The following is a 17,318-nucleotide window of genomic DNA, read 5'->3' as shown; positions in this document are numbered from 1 at the left end:
AGTAGCACAAATAAATCACGGAGTATCTGTAACTCCATATTTGGAGAGTAGAATGGTGTGCAAATACAATTAGAGGAGATTGTGGAGTGCCGTTGGGCTTAGCACTTAAACCACTAGAGTACCGAAGGGTAGCAGCAGAGATGGGAAATATTGAGAAATTAAAACCAATGCTAGAGATAGGAAATATGGAGATATTAAAAACCAATGCAATTAGCTTTTTTTTTTAAGAAAAAGGTCTAGTCAGTCAAATAATTTTACTTCATGTGACAGGCGTGAGATGTAAATTACGTTCTGTTCTGTGATCATTCATTAATAATGGAGGAGTACATTAGGTTTAAATGGTTGATCTTTATAATAAATACAATCCTTAACATCACAAACACTAATTAATATTGTTGTAGTATAAAGGAAATAGAAGTGACTAAAGTTTATTATAATATTTATTTTCCCCTTTTTTTTTTTTTTTTACAGACATCTGTTGGTAGCAATGACTTTCTTTGTTGATAAGATGTTTTTCAATCAATATTTATGCTTTCTATTGAAGGCGTTTATAAAAGCGTCTGCTAAATGGCATATATTATTATTATTATATCACTCATCAGGTTATATGTTGTGTATTTATAAATAAGCTAATTATTTGGTGGGTGCTTATGTTTGTCCTATTTCACAAATGTACAAGTCTGTATTAATAATATATTTTTTTGTTGCATATCCCAACTCTCTCTGAGACCGTCAGAGAGTGGGGGCACAGTCAGGGTCTGCCATTATCAATGGCAACCCTGGTGCAATTAGGGTTAAACGCTTTGCTCAAGGGCACATTGATAGATTTTTCATTTTGTCAAGTCAGAACGAGCAACCTTTCACACCCTAACTGCTCGGCCCGTAAAATCACCAGCTGAGATTGGCAGTTCCATGAAGAGCCAGGGATTGAACCCAGGGCCTGATACATGCTAAGCATGTGCTCTACCATTGAGCTACATCCACTCAGTTGTGAAGAGCTAGTCCGACATACATAATATAATTCAATCTAATTGGACATTCATATCGGACATGACTATTCCTCACAGTAAACTGTCAATATGACCTTTCAGTGATGTCTGTTTCCACTAATAGAACCATACCTGACGTGAACAGAGAAGTTAGAAATGAAAGCAACAAAGATAGAACACTCTGTAGCTTGGCAGAGTTCTTAAAGTTAATACTTCGCGTGATAGGACAAGCCTCCTGCTATCCCTTCTAAAGACCTGAGATTAGATCTTAAGGTGACAGAAACACGGGTGAAAGGCACCTTGCAGCAAATGGCCGTGTTGTAATTAAAACATAGATATTGGAAGCTTGGTTGCAGTGAAGGAGACAATGGCTAAAGGGAAATGGAGGGACAGAGAGAGACAGAGAGAGACGGACAGAGACCAAGAGAGAGAGAGAGAGCAATTGAGCACTGGCTAAGGGTGCATGCTAGGTTTGAATATTTGCTGGTATTTTACAAATGTTCCATCCTGAAAAAAAAATCCCTTTTCTCCCGGGTAGCCCGGGTAGCCCGGTATCTCAGTCTATGTCTGAGTTTTAATAGAGTTTTGATTGAAAGTTCAGTGCTACCTGAGCCTGATGAGCTATACATAAAAATCATTTCATGAGCCCTACTGTACATTAAAGACATTTTAAGAGCCTATGCTCCAAAAATCCCAAATGATTGTGTCGTTATCCAATACATATATGATATAAAATATAGGCTACTGCACATTACGCACTACAGAAAAACGTACAATCACGTAGATGTAGCTAGCTATATGCTCTCTTGGGTAAATAAATGAAACAAGCTCCAGTAGGCTAACCTTTTTGAGCGTGAATTGTATTACTGTACCGTATTGCATTATACTCCACTACATGGACTGGAATTACGCACCTCGTTCAAACCATGATAAAGCTGAGAGAACATGCGATTCTGGTGCAGCACATACGGCCTACAAGGTTACACGCGTAGGTTAGCGAATTAGTAGGCTGACGCATATACACTTTTCATAATATTTCCCCTAATGTTATTAGCCTACCTCCTCGTTCTCTCTATTGTTGCCTCATTCCTTCCTCGCTTTCAACAGTGAAATGAAACAAGTTCCATTGCCCTTATCTTCGTCCTTCTAATGACACCCTGGAATAATATGGGACTAGAATTAGATGCAGATGGCATTCACTTCTCGTCACGAAGATTGAATGGTTATGGGACTGAATAAATAACTGCTGTAGCACACCGGCATCGCTCGTTCGCTCTTGCTTCAAACCACCTGTGAGTTCTATTGGCTGCCGTATTTAACATTCAGAAAACAAGACTTTGGACACACCTACTCATTGAGAAAGAAAAACCCTTGAATGAGCAAAACCTTTGACTGGTACTGTATGTCTATCTTGAACAGGATTATCTATTTTGGATGCAATCTGAATGGAATTGATGAGAGAGAGAGAGAGAGAGAGAGAGAGAGAGAGAGAGAGAGAGAGAGAGAGAGAGAGAGATGAGAGAGAGAGAGAGAGAGAGAGAGAGAGAGAGAGAGAGAGAGAGAGAGAGAGAGAGAGAGAGAGAGAGAGAGAGAGAGAGAGAGAGAGAGAGAGAGAGAGAGAGAGAGAGAGCTCGTGCCTGCTCCGATTTAAAGCAATGATATTCGAGGGATAGGCTGTTTCAAAAGTCTGCGGCTGCAATAAAAACATGTTTTTGTTACAATCAAATATGAAGGTGACCCCCGAAAGCCAGATGGAGATGTGTAAATTAGACGTGCATTCGGTCGGTCCATAGGCTATGCTGCAGAAAATGTAGGCCCACCTGTCACAAGGAAAAAAGGTACCGTGATGAGATGATAGGTCTGCATGCATTGTGAACTGCACTCCGTACTGAGCCGTCTGTCCCCATCTTGAGCATTGATGATTCATCATGCAGAGAGAGGCCGCAGAGAAGCAATATTTATTTGACAATACATTTGACAGTTCCATTTCACGTCATGCTGTTGATATAAATAATTTATTATAATTTACCGGTTTCTCACAGTTATTTATCCCAGGAAAAGGGAGTGGTTTTGGACGGTAAATCTCGGTAAATCTCGATAACTGGGTTCCCAGCATTCAACCTTAGTGCATGCCAGTGTCATAGCAGGACTGGCACTGGAAAAGCCAATCCCTCACAATATCCTCTGAGGAGACAATCAAAAATGTGCCTGTCTTCCCATCCGCATCGTTCTGGCCAAAGGCCACGCCCACTAATATTTATTTTCCACGATAAGTCAGGATTTGTTTCCTCCCCGGCGACTTCTCGAATGCCAACACATTCAAACCATTTTGATTGGTCCCAGAAACTGATGGGTAGGGCCCGAGCTGGCCTGCACGAATCATGAATCACATAATTTTGACATCAGCTCAAACGACTTCTAGGACAGCAGATTCAGACTGATGTATGGCGTGATTGATAGAGCAGTGTAATTAAACTCAGGATGAGTCATCAGGCAACACTAATATCCCTGCCCCAATGAATATTTTTTCTTTTTTTTCTCTAAATGTTTTTCTTTCTCTCCCTCTAAAGTATTTATCTCTCCCTCACACACTCCCTGATTAGTTCTTCTGTTGTCATATTTCTGGGTTCATCCAGTCAAGTCTTACTGTTTTGTTTCCCTGCCACTCTCCTCTTCAGTCTCAATCTTTGCCTCAATCAGAGATACTGATGGCCGTTGCTGGGCATCCTGTCACCATGGCAACTCGAGGGGGGGGGGGCAAAGAGTAACAACCCACAAGAGCTGACCGTGGGATTTCTTTCTATGTCTCCGCCTCTGTCCTACAGCCTCTCCATACCTCTATTATCATTCCTCTGTCTTCTACCCCTCCTCTTCTCCATCTCTCTGTCTGGAGGAGGTGTGTAGTGGTGCTGTGGATAGTTTGTTGGCACGCAGCCCCGTTCATGAGGAGAGGACGTTGGCCGAGCAAATGTAAGCTTTTTTGCCAACATTTTGCGCTAGACTGAGGATTTAATTACATGGTAAACTGTAAGGACTTTGTATAAAAGAGTCTAATCTTATTACCCTCTCTTCACGCAGGACATTCTATCCTCTTTGTTTCTGGATGTTTACGTCTTTCGTTAGAATGCTGGTCAGCCAGAGGTCTACTTCTTACACTGAAGACAGTGGGATTGTTTTTTTTTCAATACTCTGAGAAGTGTTCATTTAAGTGGGACTCATATATGCTCTGTGAATGTATTTTATTTAACCCTCCAATAGTTAAATAAATCAGTGTATTGGCTGTGTGTTCTGCAGCAGGGCATTTGTGGTCTGGGGGGGGTTTAGCTTCAGCATCACTGAATGTAATCTCGACATGTCAGCCCCCCGTGTTGTCCTACTATACAAAGCTGTGATCGGATTTGCTCAGATATTGTGCTCAGCATGGCGGGGAAGAACTATACGCCCCAAAACAAAAACCTGGGAAACAGAAAGAAAAGGGGCAATGAGAACAATAGAAAGCTGAGGAAGTTTGGCTTTGTGCCAGCCAAAAGAAACACTTTCTTTCCATTATTTATATTTGGAAACTTGCCGAAGTCCCTGACCCGTACTTCACATTTAAAGGCATATTAACTGTGATTAAAAAGCTGGTCAACTTAAAAATCTGGTTTAAAAAAAGCTTGTAAACTCTATCATCTGTTGTCCTGTTGGCTGTCTTCAATCTCAACACTCAAGACTTAGAACAATGTGCATTTTGCAGTGCAGTGTCCACCTGTCCTTCTCCGCTAAATTAAGTAATTTGACTTAAATTGACCTGACAATCTGATACTGTAAAACGGGTTAACAAATGTTAGCAAACAAGCAAGTAATGTATCATCTGGTCGGTTTCCTCTTACTAGCAACCATTAAAATAATAATAACCATACAATCAAAAGAAAATGACTCCGTGTCATGGAAGTGTGCACATGTACAGTGTCATGGAAGTGTGCACATGTACAGTGTCATGGAAGTGGGCACATATACAGTGTCATGGAAGTGGGCACATATACAGTGTCATGGAAGTGGGCACATATACAGTGTCATGGAAGTGGGCACATATACAGTGTCATGGAAGTGGGCACATATACAGTGTCATGGAAGTGGGCACATATACAGTGTCATGGAAGTGGGCACATATACAGTGTCATGGAAGTGGGCACATATACAGTGTCATGGAAGTGGGCACATATACAGTGTCAAGTGGGCATGGAAGTGGGCACATATACAGTGTCATGGAAGTGAGCACATATACAGTGTCATGGAAGTGGGCACATATACAGTGTCATGGAAGTGGGCACATATACAGTGTCATGGAAGTGGGCACATATACAGTGTCATGGAAGTGGGCACATATACAGTGTCATGGAAGTGTGCACATATACAGTGTCATGGAAGTGGGCACATATACAGTGTCATGGAAGTGGGCACATATACAGTGTCATGGAAGTGGGCACATATATATATATACAGTGTCATGGAAGAAGTGTCATGGAAGCACATATACAGTGTCATGGAAGTGGGCACATATACAGTGTCATGGAAGTGGGCACATATACAGTGTCATGGAAGTGGGCACATATATAGATATACAGTGTCATGGAAGTGGGCACATATACAGTGTCATGGAAGTGGGCACATATACAGTGTCATAAGTGGGCACAGTGTCATGGAAGTGGGCACATATACAGTGTCATGGAAGTACATATACAGTGTCATGGAAGTGGGCACATATACAGTGTCATGGAAGTGGGCACATATACAGTGTCATGGAAGTGGGCACATATACAGTGTCATGGAAGTGGGCACATATACAGTGTCATGGAAGTGGGCACATATACAGTGTCATGGAAGTGGGCACATATACAGTGTCATGGAAGTGGGCACATATACAGTGTCATGGAAGTGGGCACATATACAGTGTCATGGATGGAAGTGGGCACATATACAGTGCCATGGAAGTGGGCACATATACAGTGTCATGGAAGTGGGCACATATATATATATACAGTGTCATGGAAGTGGGCACATATACAGTGTCATGGAAGTGGGCACATATACAGTGTCATGGAAGTGGGCACATATACAGTGTCATGGAAGTGGGCACATATACAGTGTCATGGAAGTGGGCACATATACAGTGTCATGGAAGTGGGCACATATACAGTGTCATGGAAGTGGGCACATATACAGTGTCATGGAAGTGGGCACATATACAGTGTCATGGAAGTGGGCACATATACAGTGTCATGGAAGTGTGCACATATACAGTGTCATGGAAGTGGGCACATATACAGTGTCATGGAAGTGGGTGTCATGGAAGTGGGCATATACAGTGTCATGGAAGTGGGCACATATACAGTGTCATGGAAGTGGGCACATATACAGTGTCATGGAAGTGTCATGGAAGTGGGCACATATACAGTGTCATGGAAGTGGGCACATATACAGTGTCATGGAAGTGGGCACATATACAGTGTCATGGACATATACAGTGGGCACATATACAGTGTCATGGAAGTGGGCACATATACAGTGTCATGGAAGTGGGCACATATACAGTGTCATGGAAGTGGGCACATATACAGTGTCATGGAAGTGGGCACATATACAGTGTCATGGAAGTGGGCACATATACAGTGTCATGGAAGTGGGCACATATACAGTGTCATGGAAGTGGGCACATATACAGTGTCATGGAAGTGGGCACATATACAGTGTCATGGAAGTGGGCACATATACAGTGTTGTGAAAAAGTATTTGCCCCCTTTCTAATTTTCTCTACTTTTGCATATTGTTTATACAAAATGTTATCAGATCTTACACCAACATCGAATATTCATAAAGGGAACCTGAATTAACAAATAACACAACAATTACACATTTATTTCATAAACAAAATGATGCAACACCCAATGTCCATTTGTGAAAGCGTATTTGCCCCCCTTACACTCAATAACTGATTGTGACACCTTTAACTGCAGTGACTCCAACCAGATGCTTCCTGTAGTTGTTGATCAGTCTCTCAAGTCGCTGTGGAGGAATTTTGGCCCACTTTTCCATGCAGAACTGCTGTAACTCAGCAGCGTTTGTGGGTTTTCAAGCATGAACTGCTCGTTTCAAGTCCTGCCACAACATCTCAATTGGGATTAAGTCTGGACTTTGACTAGGCCATTCCGAAACTTTAAATTGGTTGCTTTTAAGCCATTTTCATGTAGACTTGATTGTGTGTTTAGGATCATTGTCTTGCTGCATGACCCAGCTGCTCTTCAGTTTCAGCTCACAGATGGATGGCAAGTCATCCAAGTCCTGAGGCAGCAAAGCATCCCCAAACCATCACACTAACACCACAATGCTTGACTGTTGGTATAAGGTTCTTAATGTGGAATGTAGTGTTTGGTTTTCAACAGGCATAATGGGACCCATGACATCCAAAAAGTTATACTTTTGAATCATCTTCTCATAGAACATTCTTCCAAGAGTCTTGATGATCATCCATTTTTCATACAGGGGAATTGGGTGTTGCATAACTTTGTTAATAAAAAATGTCAAAACTATTTGTAAACTCAGGTTCCCTTTATCTCATTTTACGTTTTGGTTGAAGGTTGAAGATATTTTTAGAACACCTACTCATTCAAGGGTTTTTCTTTATTTGTACTATTTTCTACATTGTAGAATAAGAGTGAAGACATCAACACTATTAAATAACACATATGGAACCATGTAGTAACCACAAAAGTGTTAAACCAATCAAAATATACTTTATATATGCTTTGATGACAGCTTTTCACAATTGGCATTCTCTCAACCAGCATCACCTGGAATGCTTTTCCAACAGTCTTGAAGGAGTTCCCACATATGCTGAGCACTTGTTGGCTGCTTTTTCTTCACTCTGCGGGCCGACTCAGCCCAAACCATCTCAATTTAGTTGAGGTCGGGGTATTGTGGAGGGCAGGTCATCTGATGCAGCACTCCATCATTCTCCTTCTTGGTAAAAATAGCCCTTACACAGCCTGGAGGTATGTTGGGTCATTGTCCTGTTGAAAAACAAATGATAGTCCCACTAAACCCAAACCATATGGGATGGAATATCGCTGCAGAATGCTGTGGTAGCCATGCTGGTTAAGTGTACCTTGAATTCTAAATAAATCACTGACAGTGTCACCAGAAAAATACCCCCACACCAATACACCTCTGGGAACCACACATGCGGAGATCATCCGTTCACCCACACCATGTCTCACAAAAACTCTAGACCAAAGGACAAATTTCCACCGGTCGAATGGACATTGCTCTTGTTTCTTGACCCAAACAAGTCTGTTACTTGAACTCTGTGAAGCATTTACTTGGGCTGCAATTTCTGAGGCTGGTAACTCTACAGTAGCGTCACGGCTTCATTGCTCCAGACCACCACAAGGGGGAGTTAGAGCACTCATTATGCATTTGAGTCACAAGGTTTTTATATGACCAATCATATCGAGTGGTTCCAATGACGAATTTTGGCGCGAGCCACCCTTGCCTGGTGGCGTTCTTCAACAAAGATGGCTGACAAAACATTACGGTGGAACCAAATGTAAGTTGTTATAACTTCATAACGAGTCAAGCAAAAAATGTACAATTGAGAGGAATATGTTAGTTAATGTAGAGACAAACATTTGTGCATATTTTTTGGTCACATATATATATATATCGTAATAAGAGTTTGAATTATACAACCAATTTTCCAAAGCCTATAGAGTCATCAGAGGCCTGGTAAGTAGGTCTCAGCGAGATTATGGAAATATTCCTGATGTACAACCCTATACATAAACGTGTACAAATCTCAGGAAATGCTGCCTGGGGAATAAAGACCGGTGGTAATTTAGCCTACATGTTGGGGATGGGTCGTATGTGAAAGATAAATTATTCCCATTCCCCGCGGATATACATGCAGGATTTTACAATATATTTGTGTATAACGACATCATATCCTATTAAAGGGTCGGAGACAGCTGTGTGCCACTCCTGAGAACGATACATATAGACGGAAAGGATGGGGACATAGTCACTGTTACCTATGACAAGCCACACTACGTACCTTTAAGCAAGAAATATATTGAAAACATTCTTCTTGAGCTTAAAACGGATCAGAACGAAAACATCGAATTTACTTATGGTAAAACAATTGTAAAAATCCACTTTAGACCCACCAAAACCTCTCTACATATATAATATTAGTATTACATATTTTATAGACATAATACATATAAATTAAAAAGGGTTATGGAACTCCGACATCCCGACCCTAACCGTTATGTCTCATACTATGTTGATCAAGTGGTAATGGGTTACCCAGCTATTATGGTTCCCCAATCATGTATGGTTCGGGGATAGGAGGTATATTTCGTAACCTCTTTAGGATGGTTTTACCGTTTATGAAGAGAGGCCTCAGCATAGCCAAACCGCATTTAAAATCAGCAGCAAAAAAATATAGTAAGTGAGGTTGTAGCCAATGCTATGACCAGAAGGGCGTCACCAGATGTCGAGCGTCAAGAAGGCTCGGGGCTGATGATGTTGCCTCGAAGACCAAAAAAGAGACCTCCGGGTATAAGGCACAGGGGGCCCTCAAGGAAAACTTTTCTTTCCCCTTTGTCGCATCTGCAGTGAAAACAAACAACAAACCCCATGTGATCACTCAGATCAAGAAAGAGCCCTGACAGGGGTGTGGGTCACAGTTGAATTCTCTAAGGCTTTAGAGATGGGGTATCGTGTGGCCAAAATCTTTGAAGTGTGGAACTTTTCCAAGAAGTCAGACACTCTTTTTAAAGAGTACATCAAGACCTTCTTGAAATGCAAGCAAATGGCTTCAGGTTATCCTGCATCGGTCACAGATCAAGAGAGCAAAGACAGGTACATTCAAGACTATCACGACAGAGAAGGCATACTTCTTGACCCTGACAGAATAGAGGTCAACAAAACCAAACGAAATGTGTCGAAATTGTACTTAAATTCGCTTTGGGGCAAATAATCGCAGAGATGTAATATGCTAACAACGTCGATTAGTAAAGACCCCGAAGAATTTTTGGAATCTTTTTTTCCGGACCAATACGAAATGTCACATTTTTCATTCTTGAGTCAAGACATTGCCATGGTGCAATGGCGACGTAACAAGAAGTGGGTTCTACCCCCAGGTAATGTAAATGCGTTTCTTGCAGCATTTACCACGGCCTATGGCCGGCTTGAACTGTACACGTTCATGGAACAGCTTCAGAGGCGGGTTCTTTACCACGACACAGACTCTGTGGTCTATGTAAGCAAACAGGGGGATTGGAGCCCCCCACTCAGCAACTATCTGGGTGGCTTAACAAGTGAACTCGAGGAGGGTGACCATATCACAAAATGGTCCTCCTGTGGTCCTAAAAGCTATGCTTTTAGGGCTAAAAAGAATCACGTGGTGTTGAAAGCCAAAGGCATGACTCAAAACTATGAAAATGCCCCGCGTATAAACTTGGAATGAATCACACGCTTGGTCGACAGGAATAGTGACTTGGAGATTTCGAGCTCCCACAAAAAGATTGTTGGGGATAAAAAGGGCTTTCATCTGAGGAATGCCCCACTCATTAAAAGATTCAGGGTTGTCTATGACAAGAGACTGCTTTTGCCTGACGGGACCACATTGCCCTTTGGCTACTGACTTATGCTACAAGCCGCAGTGTGTCATTAAAGCTTAAGATATAATGACTGCTGTAGAAGGTTTTGACCCCCGGTTGCAACTACCATTTTCGGCCTTAATCGCAGGGCCGTCTAATAGTGGTAAAACTTGATTTGTAAAAGGTATTTTAGAGAATTCTGAACATGTGTTATCTCAAAAGCCTGATAATGTTGTGTGGTGTTATTCTTGTTATCAGCCTCTGTATGATGAATTGTTGAAGACAATAAAAATCAAGTTTGTTGAAGGAATACCTGAATCCCTGTCTGATGATGATGATGATTCCCCCTTCAAAAAAACAATCTGCTGGTTTTGGACAATATGCTATTTGCAGGTAGCGAACATCCCGAAATTGCCAGAGCGTTTACCCAATATACTCATCATAGAAACCTGTCTGTGCTTTACTTGATGCAGAATGTGTTTCACCAAGGTAAAAATAGCCGCACCATCAGTTTGAACGCCAATTACATGGTTTTGTTCAAAAATCCTAGAGACAAACTACAAATTAACACTCGAGCTCAGCAGATGTACCCGTGAGGAAATCCTACTTTATGGAAAGCTACGAGGACGCTACCAAAGCGCCATTTTCTCATTTAATCGTGGATTTAAAAGCAAATACAGGTCTGTTCCCGTGGGAGTGGCCGGCTGCGTACATTCCTAAAAAGTAACCGCTATGTCTCTGCGTTTAAAAAGAAACCTGCCCCTCTTGAGAAGCCTAGTTGGGGCTACATCTAATGAACGGAAGGCCATCTTGGGTCACTGTTCTTCAGATCTCATATTATCCCTATGTGAGATTGCTTTGAATCTTCTCGAAGGACGCATTCCACTCACCCTGACCCAATTGAAAAAATTAAAGAGACGAAAGACCGCGATCAAACTCTTTGCCAATAAAAGGGTCAGACTTCAAAATAGAGCCTCTGATAACTCTATAGGCTTTGGAAAATTGGTTTTATAATTCGAACTCTGATTATTACGATATATATGTTCGGACGCATTACTTGGGAGAGTCAGGTAGAAGCCGCTGTGCTCCATGATGCACTCCGGTGTACACCCGAATGATAATGTATTTTATCATGCATGTGGGTTTAAATTAACCCCCGATGCCTCCACCACATCCTGCTCTAATACCCAACTGTTGAACTTTTGGGGCCAGTTTTTCCAGCGGACCAACACCCATTTTTGACCCTTTTCTCTCTTTTTTGATCTAGAATCTCCTCCACATGAAACACTTTGTCTTTACCCAACTGTACCTTCTGGAATTCCTTCTCATAAAAAGATCCCTCTATAAGTTCCCCGTCATAATCTTTTAATGTGTAGACCGGGGGTATGCGCCGCAGACATTCGGAAACCGTGAATAGCTAATCACTGTATCCTGCTCATATTTTTTGTCGAAAACACCCCTCAACTTGGATGTACGAACCAAGTCCCCCACAATGATTTTTTTATTTATTCTTACGGCGAAGGGGGAACAAACCATACAGATTTTTAAAGACTTGAAAATAGTTTTCAGAAGAGACCGGAGGTTTCATCCGTATAATCTTATGATAACTATTGTTATACCCAATTACTAAATCTTAAACTATATCGATATATCTATGCGTGTTGTGAGCTGTAAAATATCGCCACATCCGCTCCTTCATAGTTCTGTTAAAGCGTTCAACAACTGAAGCGTTCAAATCCGAGCCTGTAGCAAAATGTACTATATTGAAAAGTATTATTAAAAAATTATTTTCCGCCATCAGTCTGCACTTACTTGGGGGCTCCTCCTTCCTTCAAGATAGAGTCAAAGGCCCGGGTCACCTCTGCCCCACTCTCTTATTTTTTAAGACCCTGACAAAAACTATTTTAGAGAAAATATCTATAACCGTTAGCATGTAGCGATTTCCATCATTTTTATCTGCAAGGGCCTGCATGTCACATAGATCAGCCTGAAATTGGGACAATGGTTGGGTAGAAAAAACTCTTATTTCTTGGAAATTGTTTTCTTACGGGTTTATGTAGAGTGTGCGCATCCTGCTCTGCTAACCACTCATTCACTTTAGCATCGCTTAACCGGCTACCTGTTTCTTCGGCTAAAGCTCTCTGTAAACGTTCCTTACCCTCATAAGACCCAGGATTAGAGGGATTATAATAAATGTTTTTCAACATCTGTTCTGCCATCCTTCTTGCCTCTCTGAGGTACAATAATGTTAATGAGCCACTTTCAAATAACGACAACATTTCATTTTTGGGATTTTTATTTTCAAGAAAACATTATGTATTACGTATACAGACAATTCAGAATTCGTTGCAGGATACATGTCCCCGTTTTCTCAATGATCACATCATGCAAAACCCTGTATATTTGGTTTAGATTAACAGGTTTGTGTCGCTGAATTTTTACAACACACACATCCGCTATAAAAGTATATAAACAACAAATATGATACATGTTACAATTAAAGGGTGTTTCAAACAAATAAAGTAAAATCTAAAAAGGTTGTTTCTAGTTCTTCAGAATCACCACCAAGCCGGGATACCATTTGTGTCCATTGTAGACACTCGCCCGCATGTCGTACATGATTCATGATTTGTTCCATTTTCAACACACTCTCTTCATTAGTCCCTGAATTGTGGGTTGTGTAGAACGATACATTGTTCACTTTATTTTCAATAATTTGATGCATAACATTTGTAAGATCTCTCAAAAGAAAAAATGTATTTATTCTCTCTAACATCGTATACACATAGTTACCCATTGCGTTACATCTAAATAACAAAAATATCACTCGGTCTCTTGGGGTTTATTGAGTCAGAAAGTCATCACATCAGCCACCACAGCCTCCCTGTATTTGTTATCGTCCACCAGGGTGTGTCGGATTTCTTTGAGTTTCTCGTGGATGTAGATCGCCTCCTTCAGTTCATGTAGGAATGCCTTGTTTACCCCGTAAACTCTGGGGATAGACGGCACAAGGCCCATAGAGTCCAGGGCTCTGACCAGCGATGGTATAAACCTGCAGGACCAAAGTCGTTTCACCAGCTCCTCAAAATGGTTGAAGATGTAGTATCTTGGGGGGTCGTATAGGCATGGATGCCTGCGCTGGCTGGGGTGATTGATCTCACAACAGATGCATTTTTCTTGTATATATTCTCCAATCACCACGTCTAAAAGCGTGGCTACAGAGGCCTTGATGGTGTCCACAAAAATAGTACTGACCACCCCATCAAACACGTCCTCAGGCTGTGTACATGTAGGGGGTGTCGCGGGTCTTGCCAGGGGGGAGTAGAATGTTGGGCTGCGAGGCATACAATCCTTAGGGTCGGGCCCCCATGACGTTTCGGAGTTCTGGTATGCGGTAGGAATATCCATGGTTAATGCGTAAGTGAAGAACTGTAGGTTTTAAGGACCCTCCTTTTATTGTTGAACCAGCCCTCGGGGTATCTGGGCGTGGTTAACGCAGCCGCATACTTAGTTTTCTTCGTGGGGTGACCCTTCTGACGATGTACCTTCTTGGGGCTCCTTTGAATTATAATCCTCAGGATTGGTATATATTATGCACTTCTTTAGCCGAACAGTGCTCTGTACAAACAGAGCGTCCAACAACTCCAACATTTTCAATTCCATTAAATCCCAACTTTGAAAAGGAATAAGCATGCGCAACCTAAAATCACCGACCAAGCCTCCATCACGGATGTTTTGGTTGCGGATTTCCTCGGTGCTGATATAGAACTCCACGCAGCCACAGGGAAGTCCATTCTTTCTCTGTATTTTCACCCTGTGAAATACTCTTCCTGAGGAGTCAGGGGTACCTTCCCAACGGGTCTCGTAGCCTGTGAACAAGCTATACCACTTGGTGATACGTCTCAGTTCGGGACACAAAACCTGGCGAAAAACTGTCCAGTCTTCAACCCCATAGTCCACTCCTAATGTCTGGTCGGTATATTCTTCTCCTTCGGCTACCGTATAGAGGTTCACTCTACAGGCCAAGCAATCAAACAGATTGGGTCTATATCTGGGTTCTATACACACTTAGAAACCACTTTTTTTGGAGCATCGTATATTGAGGCAGTATACTTTGCCCTTTCTCTATGTTTCAGCCGCGGTCCTGCTTCCGTCGTTACAGTCATCACAGCTTTGCCACTGATCGCAAAATCCATGTTTAACCTGTTAAGTCTACCCCCTACTTTTTCGAACATTCTGTTAAAAATCGTGCAACATTTCAGCGCCCTGCTACTCATGCCAGGAATATAGTATATGCATATGATTAGTATGTGTGGATAGAAAACACTCAGACGTTTCTAAAACTGGTTCAATCACGGCTGTGACTATAACAGAACGTGCGTTTCATCGAAAACGTTTCATTGTGCGTTTCATATATCAATGCGCCACTTGAATGTGTTGTTGAACAGAAACCAAATTACCTGGAGCCGAGGTTGCAATACCTACAGCTTCCACACGATGTCAACAGTCTTGTCATTTGCCTAGGATGTTTTTCTTGGTCATACGGACAAGAGACAGCCCATTTCTTCCGGTCTCCGACCGGATATTTTGGTTGAGATTTATCTGGACATTATTTCAAGGCGTACAGCTATAGAATATACATCGACTCGTGATCAATTTGATCGATTATTAACGTTTACTAATACCTAAAGTTGCATTACAAAAGTATTTCGAAGTGTTTTGTGAAAGTTTATCATCTACTTTTTTAATTTAAAAAAATGACGATGCGTTATAAAACGGTGTTTTGTTCCTTGATCACACAGTCTTCATAGATCGATATCTAGGCTATATATGGACCGATTTAATCGAAAAAAAGACTCAATAGTGATGTTTATGGGACATCTAGGAGTGCCAACAAAGAAGATTGTCAAAGGTAATGAAGTTTTATATTTTATTTCTGCGTTTTGTGTAGCGCCGACTATGCTAATTATTTTGTTTACGTCCCCTGCGGGTCTTTAGGGGTGTCGCATGCTATCAGATAATAGCTTCTCATGCTTTCGCCGAAAAGCATTTAAAAAATCTGACTTGTTGGCTGGATTCACAACGAGTGTAGCTTTAATTCAAAGTACCCCGAATGTGTGTTTTAATGAACGTTTGAGTTTTAACGAGTGCTATTAGCATTTAGTGTAGCGCATTTGCATTTCCAGATGTCTAGATGGAACGCATGCGTCCGGGGTCAACTCAAGAGGTTAAAAATCCTGTTTACTGTTCTGGGATCTCACGCCTTGTTCTGGACATTTATAATGCATATGCCACAGCCATTACCCCAGGACATTCCTGCTTCATCAGATAACAACCCTAAGGGCAATAAAACTGGGGGGTGGGGGCCATACACGTTCAGGGGTATTCGCCATTGAAGCGACTCTTAGGGCCATCAGATCATTTCGTCCGCAGACCAGCTCTTCCAACGCATATCCGGATAGACTTGAAGCACTCAGGGCCTGTTCAATTTGACACAGCGGGAGTCTTATTTTAAGCCATTCTCTCATCCTTAGCGCTGGAGAAAAACTCCCGGGTTCTGCCCGATAAAGGGGTTTGGGGCCGCTGTCTGTGAATATCTTAACCATAGATTCCTCAGGTTGGAATATGTAAGACATATGTCCCTCACTCGTACCCAAAACTCCTTTAAAACATTCTGGAGCCTCACGCAAAACATCCTCCAGGCTTTTGTCATTGGGTTCATGACATGAGCTGCAGAGCACCCCGAGAATTGGCCTAGGAAACTTATTTTTTATGTTTAATATTCTGGCCTTTATTTTAAAAATCGCAGGCCTTGTTCTGGACATTTATAATGTGTATGCCACAGCCAATACCCCAGACATTCCTGCTTCATCAGATAACAACCATAAGGGCAATAAAACTGGGGGTGGGGCCATACACGTTCAAAAGTTCAAACACTGAACCCCCCCAGTTCAACCAGGCCCCTAGACATCAATCAGCATGACTACTTCAAAGGATGCAATATAGATATAAAATAACACACACCCTCTAACAAGTGACCCCAGGAACAGGATGGCCTGGCCGGAGGCCCATATTTGGACATGTACACGTCATCATGGACACATAAATCAATAACTTTGACCCGTGCCGTCTACTTTATTCTCTCTTGCTACCCTAATATTCTCTCAGTTCATCACAATTGCGGTGTCTCCTAACCAGCCTTGGGCCCCCAGTTGGCCTGAAGGTTATCTTAAGAGCGGGTGAGGTGGTAATGACGGGACTGGCTTCCTCTCTCACATCAAAACATACCTGCAGACGAGACACAGATGGATAGAGAGAGAGCATGATTAAGCCTTGATTTTTTTATTCTAACACGGTCAGTCATCTTAATCAGTGAAATGCAAAACTGACCTTGGATCATTAACTCTGGGACTAATACATCTCTGTCTGTATTTCAATGTAAAGAATATCTTGAATAATACTTCCTGTTGACCCGACCAAGTGACATCTCACCTATGATCATGCTCTGCCCTCTGTGTCAGCCATTTCAGATGCGGGAGACCTTCACCAAAACAGCTGATATACCCTAGAGGATTTAGGGAGAAGGGGGAGAGGGATGAAGTGAAGAAGAGGGACTTATTGTGTGTGTGTGTGGTTTCACCTGTTGTCCACACTAAGTGGCTACAGAGTACTTTATGCTGAAAAACAG

General features: G+C 41.9%; 1 protein-coding gene across 1 annotated transcript in view; it reads left to right on the top strand.

Moving 5' to 3' along the window:
• Positions 1–17,318, top strand: part of grik4 (glutamate receptor, ionotropic, kainate 4) — a 475,420-nt gene that overhangs the window by 352,153 nt on the left and 105,949 nt on the right. The window lies entirely within an intron of this gene.

The sequence above is a fragment of the Oncorhynchus gorbuscha genome, linkage group LG13, assembly GCF_021184085.1.
Source record: "Oncorhynchus gorbuscha isolate QuinsamMale2020 ecotype Even-year linkage group LG13, OgorEven_v1.0, whole genome shotgun sequence".
In the NCBI taxonomy this organism is placed as follows: Eukaryota; Metazoa; Chordata; class Actinopteri; order Salmoniformes; family Salmonidae; genus Oncorhynchus; species Oncorhynchus gorbuscha.
This window is presented reverse-complemented; position numbering and strand designations above follow the sequence as displayed.